The following is a 19,248-nucleotide window of genomic DNA, read 5'->3' on the forward strand; positions in this document are numbered from 1 at the left end:
AACATTTCCTCCATCAGGTCCGTGCTGTTCTTTCTTTGCAATAAATGCAGTTTCTTTTCCAGGTCCTGATCCTGATGATAATGTGCTGCTGATGAGCCAAAAGATGAAGTATTTGGTTATTTGTGAAACCTAAACTAAAGTAGAACTTCACAAGATGCTCCACGATCCTCATTTTCACACACGCTGCTCTATTTGCCCTCTAAAATAACACGTAAAACTATTACTTTATAATATTATGACTTTATTCTCATAATACTACGCCTTTATTCTCTTAAACTTCTGACTTTATTCTCAAAATCTCAGATTTATTTTTTTCCCTCAATGTGGCCCTTATACTCCAGCGTTATACATTTCATGACTATACAACATTCAGTCTATGCTCAATTTTGCTCAACTGGGTTCTCAGAGTATACTCACTGTTGACCGACCCTCCGACCCTGGGCCGTCGGAGCGATGCCCCGACGGCCCAGTTCGTACGCCTTCTCCACCGTCATGTCCTCCCGGTAACCGCTGTCCACCACGCCGTAGGCGTAACTGTTACCACAGCCGGTAGAGAACATACGGCCAGACAGACGCGTCCCATTGTCATCCACATAGTACAGCCCAGGGCCCTGGAGAGCACAGTTTGGGTCATTAATCTGTATAGTCTGCAGGGAAATGATCATTTTAATTTACATTATTTTACCAGACAACTAGATTAAGAGACCAAAGCGACGGTCTCCCCCGCGGCCAACACTGTTTAACAGACGGGCTTCACTAGATACAACTCCATGTAGTTTGTGTTGGTGTCTGATTCTGAACAGCGTAGACACACGCGAGCGCACATGGGACACCGACCCGCAATGATTTATACGTGTAAGAAGTTACAAACAGTCCCTTTAAAAACTGATACATTTTGAAGATCTTGTTTTTCCAAAGCAAATAATGATTCATGTATTTGAGTTTTTTCTTAATTAATCAGGAGTGTGTTGTTGTTTCATAATAGAGGCATAATAGAGTGCTTTACTGTTAATACAAAAGAAAATCTGTTAAATTACGCTCATAGGCCGTTTTTTAACTGAACTATAATGTATTCTTAAAAAACAGCACTTTACTGCTGATCAACTGTCTAAAGTATCATGAATAACAGTTTCATGCAGTATTTTTTTAATTCTGGGAAGAGCAATTTCACCTGATCTGCACATGTGAGGCTGGATCCGTTCTTTATTCATCCATTCCCATCTTACTGATTATTTGGTGAGTAGTAATTCTATTTAATTAATAAATCTGTGCAAAGGTTATCAGTGATGTTTCCAGTTAGTTTGCATTACAGAATATGTGCATGTCATGATAGAGGGATTCAACAGCTAGCTAGAATTTCACAGATGATTGCACATTAATCGGACAACACAAGGAGCTCATTTTAATTTCTATGTATTCAAGTTAATATCTAAGTTAATGTGCTGACACATGTATTTTGCCAGTGAATTCATGCATAACGACGGTGTATACATTTTACAGTCTATGGAAGTCCCTTCAACATTTAAAGTAACATTAAGACTTCAGTGCATGTTGGTTATTGGGTGGTAATTCAGCAGAGCAGATACAAAATTGAAGGCAAGTTTATTTACTAGCTAACTAGTGTTTTTGAATGATATCTGAAAACCACATGTTCTATAGATCAGATGGTCAGAATATTCATAATTGATCAAAAAACTGTTTCTCAACCAGTAATGCACACCACTCAACACAATTCATTTCAAACATTGACTAAAAAGTTGACTGAGGAAAATTCTTTCTAAGTTTCAGGTGAAACAGCAGGAAGCTATTGGCGCTGGATGGTCAGCCTTGAGGGCCACTTCATATGTGAGGGGATCCAGCCCACCTTCTTGATGGGGCTTGCTGCATTATTTTCCACCTTCTACATCTGCACACTCAAATTAATCTCAAGGTTAGATACTTTCAGTAAAACCTGTATTTTTATTGTGGCATTAATCTAAGTGATTCACACAACTTGATTTTTACACAGTGCCTGAAGAAACACTATCATTTTTCAGGTGCACCGTAGGAATAAACCCTGAGAGAGGCACCAAGGATGGACAGGGCAAAGTCTTCTCAAAGAAAACTGGCAAATTCACGAGCTACAAGACAAGACTACAACCGTATATCCACATGTATCCACTCTGCTGATGGGACTCATGGACTTGAGTGGGACTTCATTTAAAATGGTGAGTTTACATTACATACATGATAAGAGGAAATGAGGGCTACACACGCTGATTTTGTATGTGAGAAGTTACAATGAAAGTTATGTTGGAACTCATATATCTCTCTCTCACACAGTCAGCGGGCTACCAAGGCTGGATTGAGAGAACTGGTGTCTTTGAGTGGGCCATAAGTCATTCACTAACTCACTCCCCCATTATCGCCCAATACTTGGACTTCCACACTTATCCATGTGCCTTGTTAGAGCCTGAATATTCATACTTGGACATGATGTCACATGTCTGGTGGTGTTGGTGCTCATTAGTATATAGACAAATAATACTTTTTTTAAAGGGACTATTTGTAACTTTCAGAAATGCTTCTTAACAGCGACACCTGTGGCCGTGAAATCAACGAAAGTCAGCGTCGGGCTCGCACTTGCTCGCTCTCAATATACCTGAACGAGCATCACTCAAAACAGTGAGGCGACACACGTCAGCTAAAACCACAATATCACTCTATATTTCAGCTGCTTGGCAGTAATGTTAGCTGACCAGACCAAGGTCTCTCCATGAACATGATTTAGATCTGATCTTAGTGTTGGCTTTTCCTGCCTAAGTGCAGGCTGAGGCAGCGGGGCTCTGCAGCGTGTCTCCCTGCTCTCTCCGCCCGCAGCCGGAGAGCAGGGAGACACCGGCACCCGGTCGGTAACGAGAGGGTAACGTTACTAGCTAATGAGCTCCGTCACTTCACAAGACACGGGAAACCTCTGTTGGTCTGGAGGAGCTGCAGCATTTTTTTTCTGCACAAACGTCCACTGAACATTCACTAGATATTCTCAGAGCTAAACTAACTCTTCTGCAGTGAGGAGTAAGCGCGCGTTCACGTCTAGAGGTGGAGCGAGCTGAGAACGCACGCGCTCTCTGAGCGAAGGCAAGCAGGCAGAGTTGGAGAGGCAGCGGCTACACGCGAACGCGCATATGTGAGCGCGCATGTGTGACGACCCGCTACATTTATGTGCGTACAAAGTTACAAATAGTCCCTTTAATGTTAATTTTTTTTTTTATTTGTACCACTGATATGCCTTAAGGCTCAGCAATATATTCAGTATATTCACATGTTACATGATATAAGGCAAAATATTATTTGAGAGTTTTGTTTTAACTCTATGATATAGCTCAACTCTCTGTAACTGTTCCACAAAGTAAGGTTAGTAAGATTGACAGATGTCTTCAGAAATGCTATTTCTTCTGAAATTTGGTGTGTTATCTGTGTCAGGTTTTTGTTGGCGCTGTGTTGAACTTCATATGAAAATAAAAAATAAAGTGCAATAAGATAAGCTGTAGATGTTCTTTTCTCACACATTGTACATGATTAGAAAATCAGTGAATTAGCTCTGTTCTTCACTCACATGTTGTTATGGTTTGCATTCTGTGCTTGTAGCCAGCTATAGACAGACATTTTGGGCCTTATAGCCTTAGCCTTTTTCTTAACAAGTGCCTTTAATTGTATTTAGTGTGACTATTCCTATGTCTTTAACCTGCTAAGTCTATTCATCTCGGCAAAAAATAATGTTTATTAAAATGTATGTAAAAAATACAACCTAAATAGTGCATTGAAACAAATCAGTAAGATAATGTAAAAGGATAAAAACAGCTTTATAATGTATCCTTAAACAGTAAATTAACTGTAAAATACTGTATTTTTCGTTAACAGTACAAAGCTGTAAATTTCAGCGACAGTGTAATAATGTAAATTTTACAGTAGAATAATGGCAACCCTGCTTCCAGCTCTTTACTGTTATTTTACTGGGAAATTCTTAACAGTGTATGTCTTCGGCCCGGCGCCTTATTCTCTAATTTTACTGAACCTTAATAGCTCAATAGGCTCGCTGTCGATTCCAAATCCCAAAAAAGAAAAGTCTCTGAGTAATTTAATAGTGCGCGAACAGATTCAACAATAAAACAGTAATATTGAAAGACATTTTCAGAAGAAGCTCACTGCATCTGCTGAATATATTCCAGCAGGAGCTTCCAGCCAAATGTCCTGCGTCTCTTCTGGACTTGTGTCCTCACTGCATTAGACTTAACAGTCTGTGTTTCCTTTGATAGTAAAGGTTGCTGACCCCTGGGTGAACTAGATGAACGTGAATGAAGTTGCTCTGCTGTTTTACTCCTTTTGTACTGTTTTGCTTTTCAATAAATTGGCCAATATTCCAAATGTGTGTGTCTTTGTGTGATTCCAGTGGCTGATTGTAGCTACACTTATCTGAATAGTATTCACTATATAGTCACAGAGACTAAATGAACGTGTCTCTGACCTGTAGATGTTAAACTAAAGAGCAGGAAGAGGAAGGAGGATTTTACTTTTCACATGACAAGAAAACAAATGGGATGATTTAGTTTGACCACCTTTTACATTCTCTCTCTCTCTCTTGTGTGGTTTTCTGCTTTCTCTAATAAGAAAGGTCTTAACATGTTATTTGTATGTATATATATAAATACAGTATATACTGTATATATACGGTATATATTCTTTTATTGATAGACTTGGCAGATCAACTCCACTCAGCTATTCTTCCGGCTGCACGCTGCACTGGTTTTCCCGTTAAAACCTGTTGCACTGAAATCTGCCTGGCAACTGATGACATTACAACAGTCAGGAAATTCTGTGGCTCCTCAGTATCTTTCTAACTAGATGTAATGTGCTGTAGGTTATACTGTACCTACAGTAATAAATACCCCAATTACATACTTTATGTCATTAAAAATAGCTGTGACAACAACATTTTGTGCAGCCTTTGGTTTTTAATATATATTTTTTTTAAAGTCATATCATTAACTGCTAGCCCTCTGTGACCTCCAAAGGTTAACTTCACAAACAGATCCTCATAGATGATTGACCTTTTTTCATTAACACCTACAGTATATACCTCCACGGGTAAAACCTGTGTGTGTGTCTGAGTTCTGCACGGAAACAGATGAGCTATTTTTGTCAAAATTTATATTTTTTGTGTTGCATTACCTACCTGTATTATACTGTAAACTATAAATTATATAATAAACCATACTTAAATATACTGAAGTGATGTAAAACAGTCCAGTATTAATATGGATTTGTTAGTAGGATACTGTAACATCAGTTATCAGAAATACGACAGCTTTAGAAATCTCACCCAACAGGTTTAGTCATGGAAATGAGGTTTGGCACTTCCTGTATGTTTGCGGTCACATTTCACCAGACGCCCAGCGATGATAAAAACAAAGTCTGTAACGATCAGACGATGCATCGAGAATGTTTCTCCCATAAATATAAAAATAAGACATATAAAAAAAACACATAGATTTACCTCACGTTGAAAATGTGATGACACGATCATATAGAATAACTATGTGGTTGACAGTAAACAAGGAATATTATTTATATTTAACACCATCACCCACATCATGTCAACATATTTTACTACATATATCATACAGCATGCTGCATCATCATCATGAATCCTGTCCACTTTATATCAAACAGCAGCAGGACGTATCAGTTCAGGTTAATCATTACAGGACAGAGCAGTGGGCTGAACAAACGTCTTTATTTGGAGCTGTGTGTTGTGTTGCTGAGATTATTTTAACAAAACCACAAAACAATACACGGAACCATGTAAGAATCAACATACACAGTACCTGCATTACATCATATTAAAGAACAATAACCAAACAAAGATGTTAACGATCTAATAACAGTTTGATTCTGCAAAGTTTAGGTTCGTCTGTCCCGGAAAGAAACGGTTCTTTAGCATTTCATGTTCTGATGTTTCATTGATCCAAAATCAGAAATGGACCACACACTCTGCTGGGAGACAAAGTGAGGTCATTCATTTCTAAAATCAACTATTTCAATATATCTTTAAAAAAAAAATGTATTGTAAAAAAGTTGCATCATCTTGGAAACAAGCGCTTTATTGGGTCGAGTGCTGAGGTTGATCTGGGTTCAGGGGTCAAACTCAGAACATTCCCTTCCTGTAGCGGTGGATCAACTCTGATACGTCATCCTTACACACCTTTATCCAGCCGTCCTCCTGCATGTGGTACACTAGACACACACACACACACACACACACACACACACACACACACACACACACACACACACGCACACACACACACACACACACACACACACACACACGCACACACACACACACACACACACAGAGAGATGAGTACACATATTCACACAAATGTACATATAAATACATAAAGACAAAAGTGACAATTTACCCTTTTCAAGTGCTCACAGTACGACGGAGTATTAGGGCCACATTGAGTGAAAAGTGGCCAAAGTGAGTATGGCTCACTTACCCCCCCGCACACTGCTTGACCCCTACTAAAGTAGTGCCAAAGGTTCTGCCCTTTTGGAACTAATGGAATTAATGAGCATTAACTAATTAACTAATGGGCACCCTGGACTTCTAACCCGCAAAAGGCACAACTAGACCAAACTGTCAACCATCAGACCAAAGTTGAAGTTCCAAAGTTAAATAGTTTCCGAGTTCTGCTCCGGAAACTAAAGTGTGACACGCGAACGGGCAGAAGTACGGAAGGAGGGATGGATGGAAGGTAAAGTCAAAAAATTTCAAGAAAAAAAAGTCGTAATATTACGAGAATAAAGTCATAACTTTATGAGAAAAAAAATATTTCCTCCATCAGGTCCGTGCTGTTCTTTCTTTGCAATAAATGCAGTTTCTTTTCCAGGTCCTGATCCTGATGATAATGTGCTGCTGATGAGCCAAAAGATGAAGTATTTGGTTATTTGTGAAACCTAAACTAAAGTAGAACTTCACAAGATGCTCCACGTTCCTCATTTTCACACAGGCTGCTCTATTTCCCCTCTAAAATAACATGTAAAACTACTACTTTATAATATTCTGACTTTATTCTCATTATTTTACAACTTTTTTTCTTGTAAACTTCTGACTTTATTCTCTCAGATTTATTTTTTTCCCTCAATGTGGCCCTAATACACCCTAAAAAATGTGATCAATGGTTTACTTAAAAAAATTAAGGCAACAAAGTGACACGTAATATAATTGAGTAGATTTTACTACTACACATTTGATTAAAAGGTATTGAATAAATTAAGTAAATCCAAATTAATTTCACAAGGAAAACTGATTTATATTTACAGAATATTTGGGTAAAATTGATTTATATTAATTACTTATCTTGGTGAAATTGATTTACATTTACTGAATATCTGGGTGAAATTGATTTATATTAATTAATTATCTTAGTGAAATTGATTTATATTTATTAATTATTTGGTTGAAATTGATTTATATCAATTAATTATCTTGGTGAAATTGATTTATATTTATTAATTATCTGGGCAAAATTTATTTATATTTACTGAATATCAGGGTCAAATTGATTTATATTTACTGAATATCAGGGTAAAATTGATTTATATTTACTAATTATTTGGGGGAAATTCATTTATATTTACTAATTATTTGGGTAAAAATGATTTGGATTCACTATATAAAATACATAATATCAACTAACATTTTAACACATTGTTGCTTGAATCCATTCAATAATATTGTCACTTTGTTGCCACAAATTTTCTATGTCTAATCTACTAAATATCATGCCTTTTTGGTGCCACAGTTTACTTCGGTTGGGCCAACAGATCACAATGCATAAGTACAGCAGGTAAACATTTATTTGAGCCATTTATAAATTATTAAGTTTCTCCAATGTTTTTCAAGTGCAAAGTGCAAACATACAACAATAAAGTAGAGAGGGGCTATAATAAAACAAAGAAAGAAACCATGCATGTGTACAACAGGGATACAATTAATATTTACCTGACAAATGTATACTTGAGACTACTTGACAGACTTGGAGTGATGAAAAGGCTAAATTTACCAAAACTGCACAATGACCTATAACCTCTGCCCATCACTTTATTACAGGCACAGATTCCTTTTTTTGGATGTGATTAAAGGTTTAGTCCTGATAGTTTATTGCATTTAAATTACGTTGTATGTTTTCAGACTGCAATTATTTTTTTTAATTTGAATATGAAATATTTTTTTATGACATGCACTAATTGAAATCCTCAGGGCCATTATGTTTTTCAAACAGCTAAAAGTAAGCGATAAAATATCACATGTTAATTGACTTACAGTTTGGGATAAGGTCAAGTGCTTACATTTGCCTTACATCTTCACTACTGGCTAAAATAGGACTCTGGACAATCACATTATTCATTTGTTAAAATTCCCCAATTAAAACCTATTAAATTTGCATCCCTGGTGTACACAGTAGAATCACAAGGTACAAGAACAGCTACCTGTGGCATTATTAAGTCAAAAACATAATACCACTCCCCTCAAATGAGTATGATTGTTTCTTTCTAAATAACCACCTGCAACACTGAAACTTGTGCATTTTACAAAAATAACTAACCCTTGGAAGTAACAATGTGACAGTTTTCACAATTACTTAACAATTCCCTTCATTCTGCAAGGGTCCATTTTCTTAAGCTAGTAGCTTATTCTTGACGCTGTTCACTTTTGGGGACAAATTCAAACAATCCAGCTCGAGGAAGAGTTTCTGGAAGACTTCAAGCGTGTACCTGAGCTCCTTTGGATAGGCGAGGTTCACTGCATATGCCAACCCAACGAGCAAGGAGCAAGCCCTTGGAAAGTTACCCATAGCAGTCAGAACTTTCATGCCCTCGATCACAACACCGATGTCGCCGGGAACCTCTGAAGTATTAGTCTTGATGTTGTAGATTTTCATCCTCTGTACAGCAAGGTCCTGTGACACACTGTCTTCATCAGCATCCTGAAATAGCACAAACATTGTATTTCAGAGTATGCAGCCGATAGAGAAGGTCCTAATTGAACATCTCCCAAATTGCTTCTAACCCTTTGGAGAAGAAAATCTGGGGCTGTCAAAGCTGTTGCACATCAGTGTTTTAGAAAAATCTGAAATAATGTATTTGCAAAAGCATATTTTTATGCCAGGTAAGTTAAAAAAGATCCAATCAGATCACCAACAAATCAAAACAATTCAGTGACACCAGAGATGATGGTCTGAACTGACTCACAGTTGTAAATATTTATAAATGAAATTTTTGAAATTAAATCAATCCAGTGCTCCATAAATTAATTTCTTCCTTGCACTTGTGTATTGATGAATATTATTATATTATTATTCTACATTCACTAACACAGGCTGGTCACCTGTCAACCAGTCCTCTATGGCAGTGTACGCTCACTCCTGAAACTTGAAGTAATCCACAGCAACTGGATCAACTCTGCTCCTTAATTTATTTTAGAAGTTGCCTCAGTCTCTCCGTAAAACTGTCTCTCAGCTGCTTTGTGAATAGCTCTTGGGAAAAAACTCTTAGCTAGGAACTTTTAGGGCCAAATTTTAAAGAGAAGAAGTCAACTACTGATAAATTGAATTATGTCAGTTGGTAAAATCAGAATGAAATGGTGAGCATTTAGTAACACCTATTTCTACAGTAGTACGTACGAATTCCGTAATGGAAAACAAAGACTTTACACACAGAGAGGACAATGATTACTTACACGACTCAACAAACCTATAAAAACCTTGTCAAAAATTACTGAAGAAATAGAGTTAAGATCGTATTGTGTTATTTGACCTTCCCAAGACATACTGTACAAGGTGCGAAATGAGAGAGAGAGAGAGATCAGTTTCTTTATATTTTAACATTCAACTTACATCATACTCTTTTAAGAGTTGATCCGTCGATTCCCCAAGGTACACCATCAAACACTAAATGACAACATCTCTGGTCATGTTGATGCTTGGAAGGCTTGGGGCCTGGAATGACAAAAATAAACATAGTTCAAGTTCTATTCAAGTAAAAATCATCCACTGACCTCAAACTGGCCAGAAGATGCAATTTTTAACACTAAGTGGCTTATATTACTGTTTAACAAACTCCTATCAAGCATCCTTAATGTGCTGTCCAAGTGACCAGTCTACTGAAACACTTCCCGTTATTACTGAGGTTTCCAGGGAACCAGCTGGGACTCCAGGAGGTCATTGGTCCCATCAAAGAAAGAGTGCATAGCACATAAACTCCCATAAAACTACAACATTTACACCTTTCTTTTTGTATGGATTAAACAAACACATTACATTTTAATCAGTGAGCTCTCAATGTGCTGGTAGGCAAATTTTGTTAACTTTGGACCGTCTCCCCTTGTTTCCAGTTTTTTATGATAAGCTATGCTGCTGGTTGTAGCTTCATATTTATAGTACAGACATGTGAGTGATATCAATCTGATATCATCTACCAAATTATCTTCCAGCGGTTTGATCACAAAATTCCTAAAAAATAATATTAACAAACATAATACTCATTGAAGGATACCTTTAGTAGGATAGCCTGCAGCCTCAACCCCATGGTTCCGCCCTTGGAGTGGAAGAGGTTCAGAAGCCTGGGAGTGTATTCATCCAGCTTGGACATGCACTTTGATTCAAGGTGCACAGTTGTGATTCTGTGAAACTCATCCTGGATCTGAAAGACCAGTAATAAAACCAGCTTTAAAGCCTCAAATATTACTATTATACAATTTTATGACATTCGTGTTTGCTGATTGTTTACCTTCTGGGTTAAATCATCTGACTGTACACTGCGGGATTCCTGATGGAAGTACCAACTTCTCAATTCGGTCATCAATCATCACTCGGAGCTTTGCCTACATCTCTGCCAGCCTGACAAGAATGTGAATAGACAAAAGTTCAATAGCATCACAAGCAGAAGTTTAAAGATGAGACAAGACATACAGTGAGTAACGTAATTAAGAGGCTGGAGTGTGCCACCAGAATAGAAAAAAAAATAGAACTAATTAATTTATTAATTAGATTGTTAATGTAATTAAAGTATATTTAAATTTGCCAATTACAAATATTTCCTTATTCTGTATTTAATCAATAACATAATTGTAAAATTAGTATTTGTTGTTTAGTATGTGTTGATACTGTATATATTACATTAAAATTTAGTTTATAGGGTTTTTGTCTGAAATCTAAAAAAAATTCAGAATAAATTATTATTACTATTATTTACAATATTACAAGAAGAACATGTGATTAATTTGAGTAATATAAATTGTAACTAGGGTGTGGAAAAGTATGCACAAACCATGTGTTATCATAGCTTAATTATATGTCTATGAGAAATGAGTGATCAGTATTTTACATTTTCTGCTGCTTTAATTCAAATTCAGGTTGGAACTACAGGGATTTTTGAACATCACTGATAATCAAAACTGAAGCAAATCTGCTTTCTAACCTGCAAAAGTTGATACAAAAAAAGCTAGTATTAACCAAATTTTGTATTGCAAAACAAACGGTGTACAAAACATTACACAACATGTACTGTATGTGAAACATTGTATCACATCAGATTGTGTATTGAATATAAGTGTGATACATACCTGTTGATAGATTTCAGTCAAAGACTCTTGATGCACCTGGAAAGACATTCATATTAGCTTTAATTCATGTAGCTGGTATGTCAATATACAGTAAAAAGATCACTTTCACCGTCTGTGGCATATTCTACAGATGTCTAGACATTGAAACTGTAGTAATGTTGCTGGTATGATGTCAATAAAATGTCAAACGGTCATTTTGACTGTCTATCTTTGCTGTGAACGGCAGCACAAGGAAAACAATAGACGAGACCAGTAATCTGTAGAAGAGACGCAGCTCTGCAGCCACGCTGCGCTGCTCAAGCGGTAACTAGTTTACTGACCTCAAACCCGGCCGGCTCACTTTATTTCTTTAAACTCGGTCGGATACGTTGTTTATCACGGGGGAGGCGGTTGGCAACACTGGGCTGTGACTGGACAGGAGATGGCAGAGGGAAGTGACGGATCAGGAAACGAGTTAGGCGAGATGGAATTAGGTGGCGGGAGCTACGGAGAGTGGGATATTGCTCGGAAAAAGAAACGTAAAAAGAATCCAAATAATAAATCGGATGATAGTGATTCAGTTGGCAGAGAAGCTGTAACAGAGAGGAGGAGAGATGATTATAAGGTAATCATTAAACTGGCGCAAGAAGGGGCTTCTTTTGGAGAGTGGAATCCAATACAACTTACCAGATCAATATGTAAGGAAATCGGAGAAATAAAAAGTGCTAAAGTGTTAAGAAACGGATCACTGTTAATTATGTGCAAGGATGGAGGACAACAAGGGCGAGCAATCAGGATGAACAAAATAAGTACAATGTTCCCTAGCTGGTGACAAAAAACTAGTCAAGGGAGTCATCTCAGGGATCCCAGTAAGTGTAACAGATGACGATGTTAAAGCAAACATAACTAATGCAACAGTAAGTGAAGTCAAACAGAAATGGGATTAAAAGTGACAGTCTCTCAGTGCTGATCACTTTTGAGGAGGAAAATCTTCATTGGATATATGTGCTATGATGTCAGGCTGTATATTCCCCCACCACTCAGATGCTTTAAGTGTCAACGATTTGGACATGTGGCGGCTGTGTGTAAAGGAAACCAAAGGTGTGGAAGATGTGGAGGAGAACATGAGTATGGCAAATGTGCCCAGGGAGCAAAGCTGAAATGCTGCAATTGCGGCGGAGAACATAGCTCAGCGTACGGTGGATGTGAGGTCAGAGAGTCAAGGTGTATCAGGGAATCAGCTATGCAGAGGCAGCAAAGAAGGTTTCAGGAGGAATAAAGGTGACAAAGCAAAATAACACTGTGAATGAAGATGTTGTAAAATGTGCAGGATGCGATAAGTTGAAGGAGGAAACTCTGCTAGTCAGAAAAAGTGACTTTGTGCTCTTTATGGCAGAAATAATCAACTGTTCAGCACAGTCAAAAAGTCGCAATGAAAGGATTAAAATAATTGTAAGATCAGCTGAGAAGTACCTTGAAGTAAAGGGTTACAATGGGAAACAGTTAGAGACACTCTGAATGAAGATACACAATCCGCACAAACATGGGCTGGATCCTCTTAATGGTGCTAATTCTGCTACAATGGAATGCGAGAAGCTTAATAGCAAATGGACAGGAGTTTAAGAAGTACATTGATAAATTACAAAATAAACCGAATGTAATATGTGTACAAGAGACATGGTTGAAACCACAGTGGGATTTTGTTGTAAAGGGATATTCTGTAGTTAGAAGGGATAGGGAATCTGGTAATGGTGGAGGAGTTGCAACATTCATACAGAATGAAATGAGTTACAAGATAATGCATGTAAACACTGAGCATGAATCAATTGTTGTTAAGGTGTGGACTGACAGAGGTGATATAGATATAATTAACTTTTATAATCCATGCGGGAAATTAAGTCAAGGTATATTAGAGGATGTAGGGGGATCATTGCAAAACAATGTAATATGGTGTGGGGATTTTAATTCACATAATTCATTGTGGGGGAGCAATAGCACAGATGCTAATGGTGTAGTTGTAGAAGAATTTATAGATGATCACTGTTTGGTGTGTATTAATAATGGGGAGGGAACACGGTATAATTGCACTCAAAACACAGAAGCAGCACTTGACCTAACATTTGTAAATAGTACTTTAGCAGGTGTAAGCACATGGAAAGTAATAAAGCATACTACAGTGGGCAGCGATCACTACCCCGTACTGACTAAAGTTGGTGTAAAAATTTATTTTGATAAGGGAAAGAAAATTCCTAGATGGAAGTTGGAAAATGCTAATTGGGCTGCTTACCAAGAGATAAGTGCAGCGAGATGTGAGGGAATTAAAGAAGATTATCAAATGGATGTAAACATATTTAATGGTGAACTAGTTAATGAAATAATTCAGTCTGCTGAGGAAACAATCCCAAAGAGTACAGGAACTAAACGTATTAAGAATGTACCTTGGTGGAATAGCGACTGTAGCAAAGCCATAAAAAACAGAAATAAAGCATTTAGGGAACTCAAAAAACTTCATTCACAGGATGCTTTGATCCAGTATAAAAGGGCACAGGCAATAGTAAGGAAAACAATAAGAACCCAAAAACACACATTTTGGAGGCAATATTGTAGCAGTATAGGAAGAGAAGTAAAGCTTTCAGATGTCTGGGGCATGATCAGGAGAATGGGAGGGATCAGAAGGAGTTATAAATTACCAGTGATGAATAATGGGGATCAAATGGCTGTCAGCAACCTAGAAAAGGCTGAACTTCTGGCGCAAACATTCAGGAAAGTTCACAGCTCCGACAACCTAACAGATGAGGCCAGGCGCTGTAGAAATAGAGTTTTATTGGAGAAATCTAAAATATTAGAGAAAAAAGAGACATCAGAAGATCCAATAGACCTGCCTTTTAGTATGTTTGAATTGAGAAGAGCAATAACTTGTGCACGTCAGACCACACCTGGTAAAGATGGCGTATGCTATAAAATGTTAGAGAACATGGCAGATAACACTCTGGTCACTGTTTTAAGACTGGATAACAGAGTTTGGGAAACTGGACAACTTCCTTCAGTGTGGAAACAAGCCGTAATAGTGCCTATTCTAAAACCAGGGAAAGACCCATCAGATCCATATAGTTACAGACCTATTGCCCTAACCTCTCATTTATGTAAAATTATGGAGCGAATGGTTACAGAGAGATTAACATATTTCCTGGAAAGTAAAGCTCTTTTATCTCCACATCAAAGTGGGTTCTGTAGGGGTCGCAATACTATGGACTCTGTCTTATGCTTAGAGTCAGACATCAGGAAAGCACAGACCAACAAATAAGTAGTAATAGCTATCTTCTTTGATGTGGAAAAAGCATATGATATGCTCTGGAAAGAAGGGTTACTCATTAAATTGAATTCATTGGGAATTGGTGGTAGAGCATATAATTGGGTGAAGGACTTTTTATCTGACAGGAAAATACAGGTAAGAGTAGATGCAGAATATTCAAATGTATATACAGTGGATTATGGAACTCCACAGGGTAATGTATGTAGTCCGTTATTATTCAATATAATGATCAATGATATATTTTCTCAGGTTGAGCAAAATATAGGAAAGTCTATGTACGCGGATGACGGAGCTCTTTGGATAAGAGGCCGCAATGTATCATTTGTTAATAAGAAAATGCAAGCTGCAATAGCTGAGGTGGAGAAATGGGCAAACAAATGGGGATTCAAGTTATCAGTAGCAAAAACACAAGTTATTTGTTTCTTAAAACGGCGTAAAATCGCACCCATTTCCCTAAAACTGTATGATCAACCTCTGGAGCAAGTCAAAGCTGTTCGATTTCTGGGGATTTGGTTTGATGAAAAGCTCACATGGAACATTCATTTAGATAAAATCAGGAGCAAATGTAAAAAAGTCATCAATATACTGCGTTGTTTGACAGGACAGGAGTGGGGAGCAAGTAGAGCATCTTTACAACATATATACTGGGCTCTCATGAGATCTGTCCTTGACTATGGGTGTGTAGCTTACATGTCAGCAGCAGAATCAAACCTCAAGAAATTAGATGTACTGCAAGCTCAGGCTTTGAGAATCATTAGTGGATCATTCAGAACATCTCCGGTATCAGCAATGCAAGTGGAAGTGGGAGAAATGCCCCTACGGATTAGGAGAATAAAATTAATGCTGGCATACTGGGTTAATCTTCAGGGGCATTATGAAACTCACCCTACCAAAAGTGTTTTGATAGACTGCTGGGAACATAATGAAACAAACTTCATAAGCTTTGGGTGGGTAGGTGATGCAAAGGCAGAAAACATAGGGTTATGTCAATTCCAATATTGCTCTACAGTTTCAGTTTCCTCCATTCCTCCCTGGTTATTCCCATTACCAAATGTTGACCTCAATATACAGCAGGAATTGAAGGAGAAGTCAAAGAAAATTCCAGCATGGCGCATAGTCCAGAATTATTTAGATCAGCACTTCTCAGACTCCGTGTTCTTATTTACAGACGGTTCCAAAGATCCTGAGACAGGGTGTGCAGGTGCAGCAGTTTATATCCCAGTGAATGAGACATACATCAAGAAACGAGTATCAAATTATGTGTCAGTATATACTACAGAAATATTGGCAATATTATTGGCCCTGCAGTGGATAGAGGAGAGGGAAATAAAAAACACTGTTATTGCATCTGACAGTTTTTCAGCACTCACAAGCATAGGATCTGGTAGATCATCAGTCAGAACGGATTTAATTAATGAAATATGTCTCATTATGTATAGGATGGAAATAAAAGGCACAGGTGCACGATTCATATGGGTTCCTGCTCATGTTGGTGTGGAGGGAAATGAGCAGGTAGACATTCTGGCCAAACAAACACTAAGAATTAAGAATATAGAATTACAAATTCCATTAAGTAAAGCTGAGGCTAAACCATTCATCAGGAACTATGCACAAAAAGTATGGCAGGAGTACTGGGATGATCAGGAAACTGGAAGGCATATGTACAATATACAGAAACATGTTGGAGCAGGGAGAAAGGTGGGCTGGAAAAGAAGGGAAGAAAATATCATCACTCGACTGAGAATCGGACATACAGGTCTTAATCAAACATTATATCGAATAGGCAAACACCCAACTGGGAAATGTACACACTGTAACCAGCCAGAAACTGTTGAACACGTACTGATACACTGCAGTAATTACACTATCCAGAGGAATCACCTTTTTCAGACACTAAGGAAGGCAAAACATCACGACTTTTCAGTGTCAGGTCTATTGGGGAATAAAGCAGATAATATATACAGTGAAATTATTCAGTTTTTGAGAAAAACTGATTTAGTTAAAAGAATCTAGAGTTTTCATTATCATTTTTTTATTTATTTAATTTTTTTTTGTTTTTTTTTGTTTTGTTTTTAGTTCTATTTTGTTTCTGCACAATCTTCTGTTCCACACTCCAGTCCAGATGGTGGCGGTAATGCACCTCTAAGATGGTTTGCCAACCGCCAATAAACACCAAAGAAGAAGAAGAAGAAGAAGGTCAGAGTCCATGGCTGCATCCCAAAACTCTTAATTGCATCCCTGTTTCCCTCACTTGCGTCTCATCCTTGCGTCTTAGTCCCTCCCACCAGGGAAGCATGGAGAGACGCAAGGAAACCATGCGAGGAGAGAGGAAACGAGGAAATACGATTTAAGCGACATGGGACGGTCGTTTCCTCTGAAGCGTCACGTGAAGCGACGTCCGTTTCTGATGACAGCAGCAGCTGATCACAGCTGGATCAGCTGTCAGTTGGCTTTAACAGCTGTTTGTGTCTGAACTGTACTAATACTAATAAAGACAAGTGCAAGCTGCAGCCTGTATTTCTACTGTGGACTGCTTAGAGGCTCAGGAACCATCTCTACTGGATCAATAACTTTATATTATTTATTCATTATTAGCGTCTGTAGTTATTGATATTCTGATTGTGAGCTCATTATTTAATAACCCAGAATATGACTACGGTGTTTTTTTGAACACTGTACATTATTTATTAGGCTAAAGGGAAAATGTAAATGATGTAACTCATATCAAACCCGACGTTCAGGAATCATCAGCCTCATGTGACTGAATGGAAATGAGGATAAATGATGTAAAAGGTGTTTGTTGCTGACAGACAGACTCTCCTTCTCTCTCTGACTTTAATAGTTTCATTAATAAAAGTTAACGGGGGAAATAACAGATCATGAAAAGAAAAATCATTCTAATAAATAAAGAAAGTTATTTTTAATCAGTTCATCAGGTATTATAAACCCCTCTGACTGTCAGGCTGCTTCACTGACGCTGTGTGAAGCAGAGATACTGCAGGTCCTTCTGCTGCTGCTCAGAGCTTCAGTTAACACACATTATAACTAGATGGTGAATCAGAAGACAACTAAACTATAAAACGTTTAATCTGTGATCTGTTTTCACTCCGGTATGAAACTCAGTGATGTTGAGAGGTAAAGTTATCAGATCAGTCTGATCGGCAGCAGCGTCCAATCAGTAACTGATATCCAGTAAGGGGGCGTGTCGGTCGGTAAAAGACTTCCGTGGAGGATACACTGGTGTATCCTCGCTCATAGCTCCTCCGGCAAGCCTCCTCGATCCTCGATCCTCGCTCCTCGATGCACAAATAAGGGCTTTGGGACGGTCTTCAAAATGGCGCACCAGAACTACTTCCGGTTCAAGCGAGGATCGAGGAGCGAGGAAACGAAAATTAAGAGTTTTGGGATGCAGCCTTGGTGTAGTCATGGGCTGCATCCCAAAACTCTTAATTTTCATTTCCTCGCTCCTCGATCCTCGCTTGAACCGGAAGTAGTTCTGGTGCGCCATTTTGAAGACCGTCCCATGTCGCTTAAATCGTATTTCCTCGGCTGCATCCCAAAGCTCTAAATTGCATCCCTGTTTCCCTCACTTGCGTCTCATCCTTGCGTCTTAGTCCCTCCCACCAGGGAAGCATGGAGAGACGCAAGGAAACCATGCGAGGAGAGAGGAAACGAGGAAATACGATTTAAGCTATATGGGACAGTCGTTTCCTCTGAAGCGTCACGTGAAGCGACGTCCATTTCTGATGACAGCAGCAGCTGATCACAACTGGATCAGCTGTCAGTCAGCTTTAACAGCTGTTTGTGTCTGAACTGATCTAATACTAATAAAGACAAGTGCTCTTTATACTATTTATTCATTATTAGAGTCTGTAGTTATTGATATTCTGGTTGTGAGTTAATTATTTAATAACCCAGAATATGACTATGGTGTTTTTTGAACACTGTACATTATTTATTAGGCTAAAGGGAAAATGTAAATGATGTATATCAAACCCGACGTTCAGGAATCATCAGCCTCATGTGACTGAATGGAAATGATGATAAATGATGTAAAAGGTGTTTGTTGCTGACAGACAGACTCTCCTTTTCTCTCTGACTTTAATAGTTTCATTAATAAAAGTTAACGGGGGAAATAACAGATCATGAAAAGAAAAATCATTCTAATAAATGCAGAAAGTTATTTTAAGTCAGTTTGTCAGGTGTTATAAACCCCTCTGACTGTCAGGCTGCTTCACTGACGCTGTGTGAAGCAGAGCTACTGCAGGTCCTTCTGCTGCTCAGA

General features: G+C 38.1%; 1 long non-coding RNA gene across 1 annotated transcript; it reads left to right on the plus strand.

Annotated features, from left to right (window-relative positions):
* Window positions 1–1,913: 1,913 nt before the first annotated feature.
* On the plus strand, window positions 1,914–2,512 carry LOC141754431 (uncharacterized). The gene is made up of 3 exons (XR_012590645.1): window positions 1,914–1,930; window positions 2,037–2,207; window positions 2,323–2,512. It is a non-coding gene; the product is annotated as an uncharacterized LOC141754431 (long non-coding RNA).
* The last annotated feature ends 16,736 nt before the right edge of the window (window positions 2,513–19,248 follow it).

The sequence above is a fragment of the Sebastes fasciatus genome, chromosome 17 (genome assembly GCF_043250625.1).
Source record: "Sebastes fasciatus isolate fSebFas1 chromosome 17, fSebFas1.pri, whole genome shotgun sequence".
Taxonomy (NCBI): Eukaryota; Metazoa; Chordata; class Actinopteri; order Perciformes; family Sebastidae; genus Sebastes; species Sebastes fasciatus.